This window comes from Notamacropus eugenii, chromosome 1 (genome assembly GCF_028372415.1).
Source record: "Notamacropus eugenii isolate mMacEug1 chromosome 1, mMacEug1.pri_v2, whole genome shotgun sequence".
Taxonomy (NCBI): Eukaryota; Metazoa; Chordata; class Mammalia; order Diprotodontia; family Macropodidae; genus Notamacropus; species Notamacropus eugenii.
In genome coordinates this window covers 53,105,787-53,121,898 of record NC_092872.1, presented here as the reverse complement: position 1 = coordinate 53,121,898, position 16,112 = coordinate 53,105,787, and positions in this window count along the sequence as shown.

The window sequence follows — 16,112 nt, the reverse complement described above, 5'->3', positions numbered from 1 at the left end:
GAAGACAACCATCCTTTTGCCCCCTTAAATTTTCTCTTCCAGAGGCTGAATATCCTTAGTTCCTACAGTCAATCCTCATGTAGCATGGCTTTCTGGAGCAAGAGAGGCCTGATTAAGACACTGTCTAACTGTATGACCTTGGATCATTTATTTAACCTTTCTCAGCCTCAGTCTCTTCACCTATAAAATGGTGACGATGATGATGGTAACTGTCACAGGGTGTTCTAGTCATTTCCCCACCCAACCTGCTCTGCCATGGTTAATAGGCTTGCCAAGAGCTGGGAGTAAGGAGATTTTAGTTGTAGCCTTGATTCCATCACTAACATCATTTGCGAGGCTTGGGTTAGTGAATTATTTCCCTTCTCTGGCCCTTATTTTTGGTATCTGCATTATGGGCTTTGACAAAGCTGGAGGACAAATGTGAGAACTCTATGAAACTTAAAACAGAAGCTTAAATGCTTAAAACAGAAGCATCACACACACACACACACACACACACATGCACGCACATGAATTCTTGTGATTTTACTGTTAAGTTGGACTGAGCAGGAGTTTTAATATATGAGGCACCTCTCTGGACAGGTTCTCTCCCCACAACCCATCTCTGTATCCCTGAGTGATTTCGGAGAGTCTTTCATTGGCGTGTTGGCTAATCTCTTCCAATGGGTCTCATCTTTGCTCCAGATCTGATTTCAAAAAAGACATTGATCTCTTTGGCTTCATCCTTTGTAGTGGTATAGAAAGATTTCAACTAATTAAGTTGAATTCTCTACCTATAAGACACTTGCTTTGGTAGTTTATGATACGTATCCACCCCCACCACATACCTTCATCATTGTCCAGGGAATGTACTAGGGACCATTTCTCACTGCTTTTTCATCAGTTTGGGTTGTTTTGGAAGATAAAGGGAAAATTGTTTGGATGAACTTCTATCCAGTTTGGAGACAAGGAAACAAGGTAGATAACCTCTGAAAGTTATGATGACCTAATGGCTTCCAGCTCTGTCTATAATCTTATGATCTCAAGTCCTACAGAGAGCCTGTGACTGATCTTTAAGTGTTTGTTTTTATAAATGTGTTTATTAGTTATTCTGGGAGGTGACTGAACCCAGTTATCCCCATTCTACAGAGGAGGAAATTGAGGAATAGCACTTGCTTAAAACCACTGGAGTGAGCATCAGTCTCTACTTGTCCTGACTCCTTGGAACTTTTCCAAAGGTGGGCAACACACTGACTACGAGAATACACCTATCACATAGCAAGAAAATGGATCCATTCATGAAGATGACACCTTTGAAGGTCTCAGCTCTTAGTACGAAGGCCCGTTGACAATGAGGCAAGGACTGTAAACCGGGTTCCCTAGAAACAGGGACAGGTTGAACTGAGCCATCCATACTGACTCCATTTCCCATTATCGGTTTTTTTTTTTTTTTGCAAAGACTACTCTCCATGCCTGGAATGCACTCCCTTTGCCTCCTGGAACCCCTAGATTCCTTCAGGGCTCAGACCAAGTGCCATCTTCTGCAAGAGGCCTTTCCTGACCCCCTTAGTCTCACATGCATTTATGAGTTGACCAGGAATTTAGACTTGGGCTGAGTTAAGGGTCAGATGGTGAACAGAGTTAGAGGCTGTCTGAGGACTAGATTAGGGGTCATTTTGAGGTTAGGAATCATTCCACAGATAGGATTTGGAGTTGACTTGGGTCCATGATAAGGGGTTAGTTCAGGACCTGAATCTTAAGGCAGTCTAGGGTGAGGATTAGGTTTTGATTTGAGGCCAGGGTTAGGGATCAGTCAGTTTAGGGCCTGAATCTGGGATAAGTCTAGGTGCAGGTTTAAGCAGTTGGTCTGATATTAGAATCAGGCAGGACTCACTCTGTGTCCAGCTCATATCCTTCTTGCTGGAAGAATATATAAATACCTGAAGGGTAAGAAACACCCTTATAAATGGTTTTTGAGTGAATAAATGGATACCTCGAGAGGATTAGATTTGTTCTGTTTGGCCCCTGAGGGCGGGGGTGCCTTGATAGGTATGTTGACTCTTCACTTTCCCTGAAGATTGAGCCTCCCACAGATATACACGTGTCCCCTCTGAATAATGGGTAGAATTTACCTGGTTGATTCCACTGGTCAGTTTATCAAACCCCTTTAATTAACCAATCAATTAATTCATCCACAAGCATTTATAAAATGTGTACTATGTGCTAGGCTCTATATGAGGTGCAAGGGATATGAAGAAAAAACTAAAATAATCCCTGCCCTCAAGGAGCTTATATTCTAATGGGGGAGAGAATATATACACAAGTAATTATATACAAAACAGATACAAGATAATTTTGGATTGGGGAAGCAGACACCAACAGCTAAAGGGGATCAGGGAAGGCCTCCTGCAGAGGACTGAACTTGATCTGAGCCTTGAAGGAAGCTGGTGTTCTAAGAGGTGGAGGGAGTGCATTCCAGGCATGGAAAATAGTCTTTGCAAAAGCACAATGATGGGAAATGGAGTGCCATGTATGAAGAACAGGAAGAGGAAAGATTGGACATGTATGTAGAGTATCCATGTAATAAAACTAGAAAGTTAGGTCAGAGTCAGGTGGTGAAGGGATTAAAATGTCAAATAGAAACTAGAGGCAAAAAGAACTCACTGTAATTTATTGAATAGGGGAGTGACACGAGCAGACCTGTGCTCTAGGTCTTTGGCAGCTATGTGTAGATAGGGGGATCACAGTACAGCAAGAGATGATGAAGGCCTGAACCAGTGTGGTGGCCAAGTGAGTGGAGAGGCTTTAGTTCCAAGGCTGGCATTGCCCATAGGTTGAATAGCAATCAGCCCGGTCAATTGGGGAACACCAGGTAAGGCCCCCTGATCCCCAAATGTCAACCCTGCTGACTGTCATTCTATCATTATAGCTTTATTCCTTTGCATTTGGAAGGTTTTGCAGTTTCCCTGTCCTCTCTTCAAATACAAGTACTGCTGTGAGCTAACACTGCAATTTTCCCCAGTGGTTATTGCTATGGAATCCTAAAATCTCAGAGCTGGAAGGGACCTGAGGGGGTCATCTAGTTTACCTCTCTATCTGCTTCAGGAATCTCTTCTACAGTATTCCTGACAGGGAATCATTCAGTCTCTTCTCGCTGAAAGTATTCACTTCCAGCTAGGGGAGGTCAGGATTGCTGGACAGCTCTGACAGGAAGTTGTTCTGCTGAATTGAGAAGAACTATGTCTCCCTATAACTTATTTCCTACTGATCAGTGCCTGGCACTATAACTGCTTAATAAATGCTTTTTTCCTTCCTTCCTTCCTTCCTTCCTTCCTTCCTTCCTTCCTTCCTTCCTTCCTTCCTTCCTTCCTTCCTTCCTTCCTTCCTTCCTTCCTTCCTTTCTTCTCTCCCTCCTTACTTCCCTCCTTCCTTTCTTCCTTCCTTTCTTCTTTCTCTCTCTCTCCCTCCCTTCCTTCCTCATCTTTGTCCTATCTTCTGTTGCCAGATAGAACAAGTGGCTATGATCAGGTTTCCCAAGCCAAAAAGGACAAGGCAAGGGGCTAGCTGGCTACTTGATTGTGGTAGTAGAAAGCCCATTGGCTTAGGTGTCAGGTGATCTGGTTTGTAGCGTTTGTTTCTGTATGTTTGGGCATGTTTCTAGGCCTTGGTTTCTTCCTTTGTTAAATGAAAATGTCAGACTAGGTGATGTTACAGAATCACAGGAGCTCAGAACCAGAGTCAGAAAGTTAGAAGGGGTCTCAGTGGCTGTGTAGCCCAACCTTGATTTGAACTAGAATCCCCTTGAGAGCATCCCTGACAAGGGATCATCCAATCTTTACTTAAAAGATCCCAAGAGAAAAGAAACTTACTACTTATTTTCTGAGTGACCTGTTGTACTTCTAGATAGCTCTCATGATTAGGAAGTTTTTCCTTACACTGAGCTGAGATCTTCATCCCAGTCCTTCCACCCAATACACCTGGTTTTTCCCACTGTGGCCAAGAAAAACAAGTCTAATCCATCTTCCACATGACAGGCATTCAAAGACTTGAGGACTCCTCTAAGTCTTCTCTCCTTCATGATAAATGTGTCCAGTTTCTTTGATCAATCCTCATAGCATAATCTATATCTTTACCATCTTGACTGCCTACCTTGGGACGCTCTGAATCTTTTTATTGTTGTTCCTAAAGTATGGTACCTAAAACTGATCACAATCCAGTACAGTCCAAATTAAGTACAGTATGAAAAAACTATAACCTCCCTAGTCCTGGATGCTGTTTCTTTCCATGTAATTTAAGATTAGATTAAAAGTTTGACTACCATATCACATTATGGATTCATATTGTGTTTGTAAAACATTAAAATCTCAGCTTTGGGGGTTAGGCGATGAGGGTCAAATAACTTGCCCAGGGTCACACAGCTAGTAAGTTTCTGAGGCCAGATTTGAACTCAGATCCTCCTGACTCCAAGGTCATTGCTCTATCCGCTGTGCTACCCCTAGCACTTTTTCAAACAACTTGTCTAGGTTCATCTCTCCCATCTACCATTTGTGAAGTTAATTTTTGAACCCAAGTATGTTCAGTTTCAAGCTATTAATTTCTTAAAATCTTTTTGGATCCTGATTTTGTTACACAATGTGTTAGCCATATCTCCTAGGTCACCTGTAAATTTATTAAACATGTCATCTTTGCTTTTATCGAAGTCATTAATAAATAGTAGAAACCTCCTTTCCAGTTGCCATCGAATTATTAGTGACCCTTCTTGGGTTTGGCCATTCAGCCAGTTCTGCTTCCCCTCAGTTGTGCTTTTCTCGAACCCACATCTCTTCGTCTTGTGCACCAGAATAGTGTAAGAACCTTTGCCAAGTGCTTTGCTAGAAACAAGGCAAATATATCTATGGCAGTTCCCTGGTCTGCCAGCCTAGTAACCCCATCAAAAAAAGGAAACTGGGTTAGTCTTATGATCTGTCCTTGATGAAACCATAATTAAAATTGCTATCTGTGCAGTGCTTTAAAATTTATAGAGTGCTTTAGATACATTATCTCTTTGGAGCCTCATTCATGACCTTCCTCTGATCAACACTTCCTTCTTTAGATGCTCAATAACACACTCTAGAATTTTTCTAGGAGTGGCAGTCAAGTTCACTTACCTCTAATGTGAAAAATCCACTATCTTCCTTTTTTTTTTTGAATTGGGACAACTGCTTTTGTCCAGGCTTATTGCACCTTTCCCATTCTACATAGTCTTTCTTGGATTATTGATCTTGGTTCAACAGTCTCATCTAGCAGTCTCTTAATACCTTGGGATGTATTTCATCTGGGCCTGGACACTTGAATTCACTAACACCTGCTAAATGCTTTCTGCTACTCCTGGTAATATATCCCTACTTATTCTGGGTTTTACCTTCATAAATCAAAATGAGCCTATATGGATGACTACTCCCTTACATCTACTGTCTCTTCCTGGACTTCTTGAAGACAGGAACTGTTCTGCTTTAGTATCCCATAGTCCTTTGCACATAGTAAGTGATTAATAAATAGTTTTTCATTCATGTATTCATTCATTTGGTCACTTTCAATTCCAACACTAAGATTTTACAAGTCTATAATCCTTTGACCTGTACTGTTCTTTGCCAGGTCCTGGGGTAAGGGCTCCCTCCCCTCTACTTTTAGGGGTATGATGTTGTCTGTTCTTTACTCTTAAAGAGGACCATGACATCAGGAAGTTGATGCCATGACATGCAAGTGAATTGGATTTAAGAGAGGGAGGGCTGTGCAAAGTCACCAGCCTCTCTTTCTCCTCCTGAGCCATCTGGGTCCAGTGGCAAGATATAGAATAGGATGACTAGAGATGGCCCTGGATGCAGTAGGAGACCTTGGCCTTTTAAATCTAAGGTCTGAGTTCTCATTCTGGCATTACTGGGAGTAGAAATAAACAATGGAAAAGGCATTTATTAAATACATACTATGCTCCAATCGCTGTACTAAGCACTGGGGATATAAATACAAGAAAACAAGACAATGTCTGCCCTCAGGAAATTTATATTCTAATAGGGGAAAACAACTTGGATAAAGCAATTCTTCATAAGTCTCCATCTATATCTCTTCATGACTCAGTCATATCACTCTTAGTAGAGCCTCATCTTTGAGAAGAAGAGGATTACAGGGTAAAAAAGTAAACATAAAGAAACAAGCAACAAACCCCTAGATACAGTCTGGAGATCTGAGTTACTCTGAGGCTTATTAGCTATGTGACCTTGGGAAAATCATGAATATCTATGAGTCTCAGTTTCTTCATTTATTTCTTCATATATTCCAATTAATTTGTAATCTCATCAATGCAGGTACTATCCCTGACACATACCCATTCATGCCTGTCCATTCTGGGCAACTCTAGTCCATGTCCTTGCCCATAAATCTTCCATAGAGGTCAGACCAACATGCTAGTGGCCATCATCTAGTTCTCTTAATGTTTTGGATGTATTGTGCTAGAGAGAAGTGTGACCAGATCCTGTCTGGCAATTTAGATCGACCACTCAGGCTCACCTATGACATGTGCCATTCAAGAGCAGAGGATACCTGTCATCCTCCATGCTCTCTGCACCATTCTCAGGCTCTCAAAACAGCTGCCTGCCACTTAAGTCTTGGCTTGCCCATCTGTAAGAACTATCAGTTCTCACTTAATCTATGCATTGGGTCTACACTATCTGATCAAATCTCATGTCTTGGGACCCCATTCTACTTAGGAAAACTCTGCTTCAACCCCAACGTTCAAGAATTCATTCAAGGTCACCTCTAAGCCTTAATTAAAATGGCAGCAACAAGTCAAAGCAGATTGGTGATGGTGTTAATACAGATAAGAGCTGGAAAAGATCTTAGCATTTATTTGAGTAGTCTTAACCAGAACTCCATGAACATGGGTTTAAAAAATTTTTTTTTGATAACTGTATTTCAATATAATTATTTTTTTTGCAATCCTATGTATTTTATTTTGTGCATTTAAAAATATTATTCTGAGAAGGGAACCATCAGTTTCACCATTTGCCATTCTCAAAACAAAACAAAAATCTCTTCTTCCTGTTTTTGGCAGTCATGAATGTTAGATCAAAGGAATCCATGATGCTAAAAAGATAAAAATCTAGTCCAACCCCTTTTTATAGATAATGAAACTGAGGCTCAGGGAGGTTAAGTAACTCACCCAAGATCACATCTGAAGTGGAATTGATACCAAGCTCCTCCACCTCCAGAGTTAATATTAATTAATTAATTTTTAATTTTCAACATTCACTTTTATAAGATTTTAAGTCTAAATTTTTCCCTCTCCGTGCTCCCCAAGCTGGCATGCAATCTGATATAGGCTACACATGTACAATCATATTAAACATATTTCCACATTAGTCATACTGTGAAAGAAGAATCAGACTAAAAGGGAAAAACCACAAGAAAGAAAAAACAAAACAGAAAGAAAAAAGAGAAAAATAGAATGCTTTGATCTGCATTTAGGCTTCACAGTTCTTTCTCTGAATATAGATAGCATTTTCCATTATGAGTCTTTTGGAAATTGTCTTAGATCGTTGCATTGCTGAGAAGGGAAGAGCTGACTCTATCGTAGTGAATCATCACACAGTGTTGCTGTTGCTGTGTACAGAGTTCTCCTGGTTCTGCTCACTTCACTCAGCATCAGTTCCTATAAGTCTTTCCAGGTTTTTCAGAAATTGGCCTGTTCATCATTTTTTATGAGACAATAGTATTTCATTACATTCATATGCCACAACTTGTTTAGCCATTCCCCAACTTATGGACATCCCTTCAGTTTCCAGTTCTTTGCCACCACAAAAGGAGCTGCTATAAATATTTTTATACATGTGGGTCCTTTTCCCTTCTTATGATCTTTTGGATATAGATCTAGAAGTAGTATTGCTGGATCTAAGGGTATGCAGTTTTATAGCCCTTTGGGCATAGTTCCAAATTGCTCTCCAGAATGGTGGGATCAGTTCACAACTCCACCAACAAGTGTTCCAATTTTCCCACGTCTTTCCCAACACTTATCATTTTCCTGTTTTGTCTAGTTAGCCAATCTGATAGGAGTATGTATGTGTGTCTGTGTGTGTCTGTGTGTGTGAGAGAGAGACGTGGTAGAGAGTTGTTTTAACTTGTATTTCTTTAATCAACAGTAATTTAGAGCATTTTTTCATATGACTATAGATAGCTTTAATTTCTTCCCCTGAAAACTGCCTGTTCATATCCTTTGACCATTTAGCAACTGGGGAATGACTTGTATCCTTATGAATTTGACTCAGTTCTCTACATATTTTAGAAATGAGGCCTTTATAAGAGACACTGACTGTAAAAATTGTTTCCAAGATTTCTGCTTCCCTTCTAATCTTGGTTGCATTGGCTTTATTTGTACAAACACATTTCAATTTACTGTAAGCAAAAAGATCCATTTTGCATTTCATAATGTTCCCTGTCTCTTGTCTAGTCATAAATTCTTCTTTTCTCCATAGATCTGACAAACTCTTCCTTGTTCTCCTAATTTGCTTGTAGTATCACTCTTTATGTCTAAACTGTGTACCCATTTTGACTTTATCTTGGTATACACTGTAGAGTCAATACTCTTTCCACTGCATCAAGATTGATATCTGTACATTTAATATATAACCATCCTATTGGGGCATCAACTAACCTAGCAGCAGAAAGGACAAAATCCCTTAAGTTAAGATGCTTTTGCTCTTGGCCAAGAACTAGGTTTTCCCAGCACACTCCAGGGCTTTTAACTGATGTCCTCCCCAATCCTCCCTAGAGCCCCTTGTCAATGATCTTATACAAGACAGGGGTTCTGCCTCTCTCTTCCAAAGCAGCATGAGCTTTACAAATGGTGGTACGTACCATGTGGTACTACCAAGCAACTCCCAGACCACTGAGTCTTCACTTCTTACAGGTCTGTCAGGTACATAATTGCATTATAGTCCCTGAAAGACCAGTTGAGTCTGAGGGGGTTTTCCACCTTAAGAAGTAAGCCCCCTGGCTATCCCAGTAGCACCTCAGGATTGAAACAGTAATATTTAGTTCCAATCGTTACCAGTCTTACTAGACTACAGTAAGCTCCTACTAGTCTAAGAGATGATCATGGTTTGTGTGTTCTCTATATCCCTGTCTCTCTCCGTGTCTCTATACGCTGTCTGTTTCTGTCTCTCTCTATCTCTGCATCTCTGCCTCTGTCTCTTGCTCTTTCCCTTTCACAGGAATACGGTGATCTCTTTCCTTGGTCCATTGTCTATGCTCACCTCAATGTGTACCATTGTAATGTCTCAGTTTGTCTTTAAAGGGGATAAATCTCTTCCTAAATCTCACTCTGGACTATTATAAAATCATGCCAGTAAACCCACTTTTCTTATTTTTGATCAAACAAATAGAGCATCAGAATTGAAAGGGTGATAGTCAAAATAACAAAGCGTGGACACTGACCAGTTTTAGCAGGCCTCCAGGCAAAACAGAATATGCAGAAAAGGAGCCTGGGAAGAGTTTGACCAATAGTCCATCAGAGAGAGAAACTTTAACTAATCTTCTTTAATAAGCAAAGGGGGGCAGGGGACAAAAGCTTTCACTGGCTGTGCCAACAGCTCTCCCTGGCAGCATTCCCATTGGTTCATAGCAGGAAGGGGGTGGGATTGTTTCTCACATTGAAGCACCAACCTGTAAGAATCTTGGTGAACAGGGGCTGATGGTGGGGGTGGGGAGAAAGGCGTGCCAAAGCTGCTCCTCTAACACCCTAACTCAGCACTGGGATTCTGCACAGCTCAGCAAGATGGGTCTTCTCTGTTTCTATGATGTCCCCCTTCTTCCAGGCCTCTCGATGCCAAGTTCTTAAGTCACTGGAGCGGTAACCTCTGGGTAAAAGTCTCCTCTGTGACAACTCTCACTAATTGTCAGACCAGGGGGCCACTCAGAGCAGAAAGGAAAGAAAAAACACTTTAGGAGGGCAAAAAAGAAGCAAAGACAATTTGTATATAGAAAATTGGAATATATAGTTGAATATATGCTTAAAAATTATATGTAAGAGAAGTTCATGATTTCATAAGTAACCCTCTTTTCTGCTTTTTATATAATGAAAGGTTTATGCCTGTTGATGATGTCCATATTAAAAAAGAAAAAAAAATTAAATGCCCTCTACTGAGGCATGAGCACGTTGTGGTCTGGGACAGCATGGGGAGTCCTCACAGCCATGACATCATGGGTCTCAGAAGCATTAAAATACTCTCCTCCTCACAGAGTAGTTGTCAGAAAAACTTTGTCACCGTTCAAGCTTTAGCTGGGATTTTTCTTGCCTTTTCGGTCCATTTGGTTTTTTCCTTTGTGAATTCATGTTTTAAAGCTCCGGACCTGCTGTTGCTTTCTGTTTTTTGGGTTTTTTTTCCTTCTGTACCACATGGTGTTTCATAACATGGGCTACTCGTCTCCAAGCCCTGTTTTACATACGCACACCATGTGGTGGCTGAGTTTAGACACTCAGCTGCATGTTTAAATAGAAACCTCCCCAGCTGTATTTGAACACACGGTGCAACTCCCACTGACTGTCTTTGGGCACCCACTTCTCTTTCCCTCCTGTCACAGTCACACATAGGGACACCCTGGGAATGGGACAGGTGAACCTGTATATTAGGAGGCCTCCAAGGATCTATTCTAAGCACTTATATCGGGGGCAGAACCTGTGGTGTGACATCTCTCTCCAGAGACAAGGGGAGTATGTGTCATTGTCAGACCTCTGGAGTCAAGGTCTACCATCAGCATTCTTATGTCTTTCAAGGTTGTTTTCCTTTACATTTTGGTCACTGGGTCAATTCTTTCTTGTCTCTCTATTCTCCTGACTTTGCTCTGCATCGGTTCCTTCAAGTCTTCCTAAGTTTTTCTGAATCCCTCCTGTGACTTCTTATAGTGCAATAGTATTCCATACTGGTATATGTTGCCAGAAATAGTCGGTTTATCATTAGGTTTTGTGGAACTGCTTTTTTTTTTTCCTTTTTAACCTGGGAAGACTTGTTGGGCAATGCGGGTGGGGATGGGGGGAAGAAGGCTATATTCAGAAATGAATGAGGTAATAAACAAAAGGCCTCAATTTTTTTAAAAAAGGAAAAATGTTCAGCCATTCCCTGGTTGATGGACACTTAACTTTGTTTCCAGGTTTGTTTTGTTAACAAGGAACAACACTTTCTGAAATCTGTCTGTGTCCAGGGGTCCCAACCACAGACTGATGTATGGGGAAGAGTACTGGACTTGGCCTCAGCAGACCTGGATTGAGGGGTGTGCCAGAGCTAGCTTATGTTGGCTCTGGTTCTCAAGAGACACAATTGTTAAGTTTCCAGTGTGAACATTCGCACCCTCCAAACAGGCAAATACAACACTTCTGGACTTGATTTATTATTTTTGTTAATTGTCTAGACTTAAGAAAGTAATTGGCAGCTGCTGCTTGCTGTTTGACTTCATTCTGGAAGAGGACCATAACATCAAGGAGGTGATGCCATGACATCAAGTGGATTGGATTTAAGTGAGGAAGGGCTGTGCAAAGTCACCAGCCTCACTTTCTTCTCCCTAGCCATCTGGGTCCGGTGGTCAGATACATATCAGGACCACTGGAGATGACCCAGGATGCAGTGGGGAACCTTGGTCTCTTCAGACTAAGGTCTTTAACAAGTCTTAGTTTGACTGAGGCAGAGCCTATTCAGTGATTAAGGCATGGTAATAGATGAGGCAAAGAATGGTCATTCTTTGAACCATCTATCTATCTATCTATCTATCTATCTATCTATCTATCTATCTATCTATCTATCTATCTATTTATCTATCTACCTATGTACACACACATACATACACGTGTGTGTGTGTGTGTGTGTGTGTGTGTGTGTGTGTGTATGAGAGGGGAAGAACCTCAGGGCTTCTGGCTAAAATAGAAACAATTGTTATTTACTTTTATTTTGAGCCAATCAAGATACGAACAGCGACCAAATACGCTTGATCTGGGACCAGAATATTTGGGATTAAGGCTGGTCTTTAAGAGAAAAAAACAACTAGGTGACTCAGTGGATAGAGTGTTGCTGGTCTCAGACACTTACTAGCATTGTGACCCTGAGCAAGTCACTTAACCCTGTTTGCTTCAGTTTCCTCATCTGTAAAATGAGCTGGAGAAGGAAATGCCAAATCACTCCAGTATCTTTGCCAAAAAACAAAACTTAAATGGGGTCATGAAGATTTGGATATGTGGCAACTAGGTGGCATAGTGGACAGACCACTGGCCCTGGAATAAGGGCATGAGTTCAAATCTAGCCTAGCTGTGTGATCCTGGGCAAGTCACTTAACTCTGATTGCTTTAAAAAAAAGAGAGAGAGAGACAGGACTGAAAAAAGAAAGTGATGGAGAAAATCTTTTTTAAAATTAATTAATTAATTTGTTTTCAGCTTTCTACAATGACTTCCATATATCTTAGATTTTCAGTCCTCCCCACTCCCTCCATAGACAGTGTGCAATCTTATATAGGTTCTACACATACATTCTTATTAAATACATTTTCACCTTAGTCATGTTGCATAGAAGAATTAAAATGAATGGGACAAACCACGAAACAAAACAATACAAAACATAATGAGAAAATGGTCTGCTTCATTCTGCAATTCAGTTCCATAGTTCTTTCTCTGGATGTGGAAGAGATTTTGTTTCAAGAGTCCATTGGGAATTTTTTAGGTCCTTGCATTACTGTGAAGGACTAAGTCTACCAGAAAAATTCCTCACACACTGTGGTTGTTGCTGTGTACAGTGTTCTCCTGGTTCTGCCCATTTCACTCAGCATCAGTTCATGTAGGTCCTTCCAGGCCTCTCTGAAGTCTTCCTGTTCATCATTTGGTATAGCACAATAGTATTCCATTACATTCATATACCACAACTTGTTCATCTGTTCCCAATTGATGCGCATTCCCTCGATTTCGAGTTCTTGGCCACCACAAAGAGAGTTGCTATAAATATTTTTGTACATGTGAGACCCTTTCACATTTTGATGATCTCTTTGGGATACAGTCCTAGAAGCAATATTGCTGGGTCAAAGGGTATGCACATTTTTGTAGTCCTTTGGGCATAGTTCCACATTGTTTCCAGAATGGTGGGATCAGCTCTCAGCTCCAACAGTGAATTAGTGTTCCAACTCTCCCACATCTTCTCCAACATTTATCATCATCCTGTTTTGTCATTTTAGTCAATCTGATAGGGGTGATGTGGTAGCTCAGAGTTGTTTCGATTTGCATGTCTTAGAGCATTTTTTCATATGACTATAGATAGTTTTAATTTCTTCCTCTGAAAACTCGCTGTTCATATCCTTTGACCATTTCAATTGGAGAATGACATTTTCTTGTATATTTGACTCAGTTCTCTATATACTTTAGAAATGAGGTCCTTATCATAGACACTAGTTGCAAAAATTCTTTCCCAGTTTTCTGCTTCCCTCCTAATCTTGGTTGCATTGAGTTTGTTTGTGCAAAAACTTTTCAATTTAATGTAATCAAAATTATCCATTTTGTACTTCATAATGTTGTTTATCTCTTGTTTGGTCATAAATTTCTCCATTCTCCATAAATCTGACAAATACACTATTCCTTGCTCCCCTAACTTGTTTATAATATCATACTTTATAGATAGATCATATATCCATTTGGACTTCATTCTTGTGTATAGTGTCAGGCATTGGTCTATGCCCAATTTCTGCCACATTGTTATCCAATTTTCCCAGCAATTTTTATCAAACAGTGAGTTCTTATCCGAGAAAATCTTAATAATGCAAGTTAAACTTAAAAGTGGGCTATGCATACATTTTTTTGTTTTTGGAGAACTGGTTGTTAAACATTTACTAGCATACTTTGCCTAGATTGGTATCCTAGTTGTAGAAGCGATGTGACCTAAGCCACATGTGCTTTATTCTCTGCCATGTTCCCAGTATGGTAATCCCTCCATCACTAGAAGAACAGTTCCTTCCTAGATATTGCTGTTAGCTCTACCTGCCTCTGAGGGAGCCTTATCCCAGAAGGGTAGTGCAACATGGTAGAAAGAGTGATGACTGGTTCAGGTGACAGGAAGTCTAACATTGAAATTCAACATAAAGTAGCTCTATGACCTCGACCAAAGTTACTTTCTCTGGGTCTCAGCATCCTCATCTATAAAATGGGGATAATAATCCCTGACCCTTTACCTCCCAGGCCTTCTACAACATGGGATGGGAAAGTACTTTGTATGTAAATTTTTGTACAGTGCTATTCATTTGCGGGGGGTTATCATTCTTGCTGGGCAAGTGGAAGTAGGACTTGGTGAGAACCATTGAATTCCAATAGCATGGTTCAGGGTAGAAGGAGCCCTGGAAGTGACTTCAGAGGAGCTGGGTTCAGATCCTGACTCTGACACTTCCTACTTGAGTAAAATGTCAGGCCTCAGTTTGCACCTTTGTGTTGGACTAGTTGACCTCTAAGTTCCCTTTCAAGTCTAAATTTATGATCAGATGGGGCTGGGGAGACTGTTGTATTCTTTTCTCTCTCTTCCTATCCCATTCTGAGGCCAAGGTCTTGGTCTCCCTGGATATTTATGTATGTATGTATGCATGTATGTATGTATGTATGTATACACACATATATATACATATATATGTATATATATGTGTGTGTGTGTGTATATATATATATATGTATATACACATGCATCCTCCTGCTTCTCAATAGCTGCAAATTGTTCTGCGTCTCAGAGCCCCATGGACTTGTTAGTGATGCACATGGAGTCCCAGCAGCCGAGGCTGAGTCCCTAGACCCCAGGGCATGAGAAGGAAAAGGAAGAAAAGTGACAACCAAAATGGAAGGAAGGCAGGGCCTGGCAGATTTGATCATGCTAAAGTGCTGGAAGACTCTCCCTTGAATAAGATAGAGCTAGCGTTTGGCTGGGAAAATGGGTACAGGTATTCCTGATGTTATCATTTTTTTACTACTCAAACAGGTGATTTCATTGGTGTGGGTACTCTCTCTGCCCAGGTAATCTTCTAGGTTACCAGTTCTCTGCAGATCAGTAGCTAGTTTAATAAATTGTTGTGGCCAAAACATTTCTTTCCCTGGTGGTCAAGCTCTGATGGTGAGCATTTCTGAACTTAACTGGGCTGGTCCATAGACGAGTGTGTTGGCTGTACTCTGTACACTGATATTTGAGGTCACTTTGTTCGACTCAATAGAAAAACCTTCTAGAGCCTGTGCACCACTGGTGAGGCCTTTGAGAATCCAATATCTTCTTCACACCAGGATAAGGCATCAGAGGGCATTATTAAGTTATGAAATATAATTGGGAAACTCATCTTCATGAGTTCAAATCTAATCTCAGACTACCAGCTGTATGTCCCATGGCAAGTCATTTAAACCTGGTTTGCCTCAGTTTCCCCCTTTGCAAAATGAACTAGAGAAGGAAATGGAAAATCACTCCAGTATCTTGATCAAGAAAACCCCCAATGGGGTCATGGTGAGTCTGAAAGGACTCAATAACAACCACAAAATGGGGGAAATCCCCCAAAGTTTACAAACCTCAGGTAAGAACCCTTGCTCTAAGTCTAACCCTTCACCTATTGCCAGAATGTCTCCAGCCTCCTTTAGAGGTGTTTTTCTAACTTCTACTCAGACACCTCCAGCAACAAGTCTTGGCTTCTGTCCCCTTGCCTTGGAGAAGCACAAGAACAACTGATCAGCAGTTGCTCCTGAGAGAAGAACAGGCCAGGACAGTGATGAGCAAATATCTGTGATGCAACAAAGGGAACTCAACTGATACACCACAGTATAGAGACCGAAATTGAGACCACTTTCATAATGATTGTACCGCTATTTTAACATCAGTAAACAGCAAGTAATTAAGGTACTTAAGAGGATGTCTTTTTTTCTTTCATTATTTATTCTATTTTATTTTTAATTTATGGAATAAAACAAGCATTTCCGTAACATAGTATAATTAAAAAAAAAGATAATTGCACATGGAACTACAAATCAATTAGGTACAACTTGTTATTTCTTTTAAATATGTAATAAAGTTACCATGTAAATGTCCTTTTTTCATTTATTTCTTCCCTCCTCCCTCCCCCC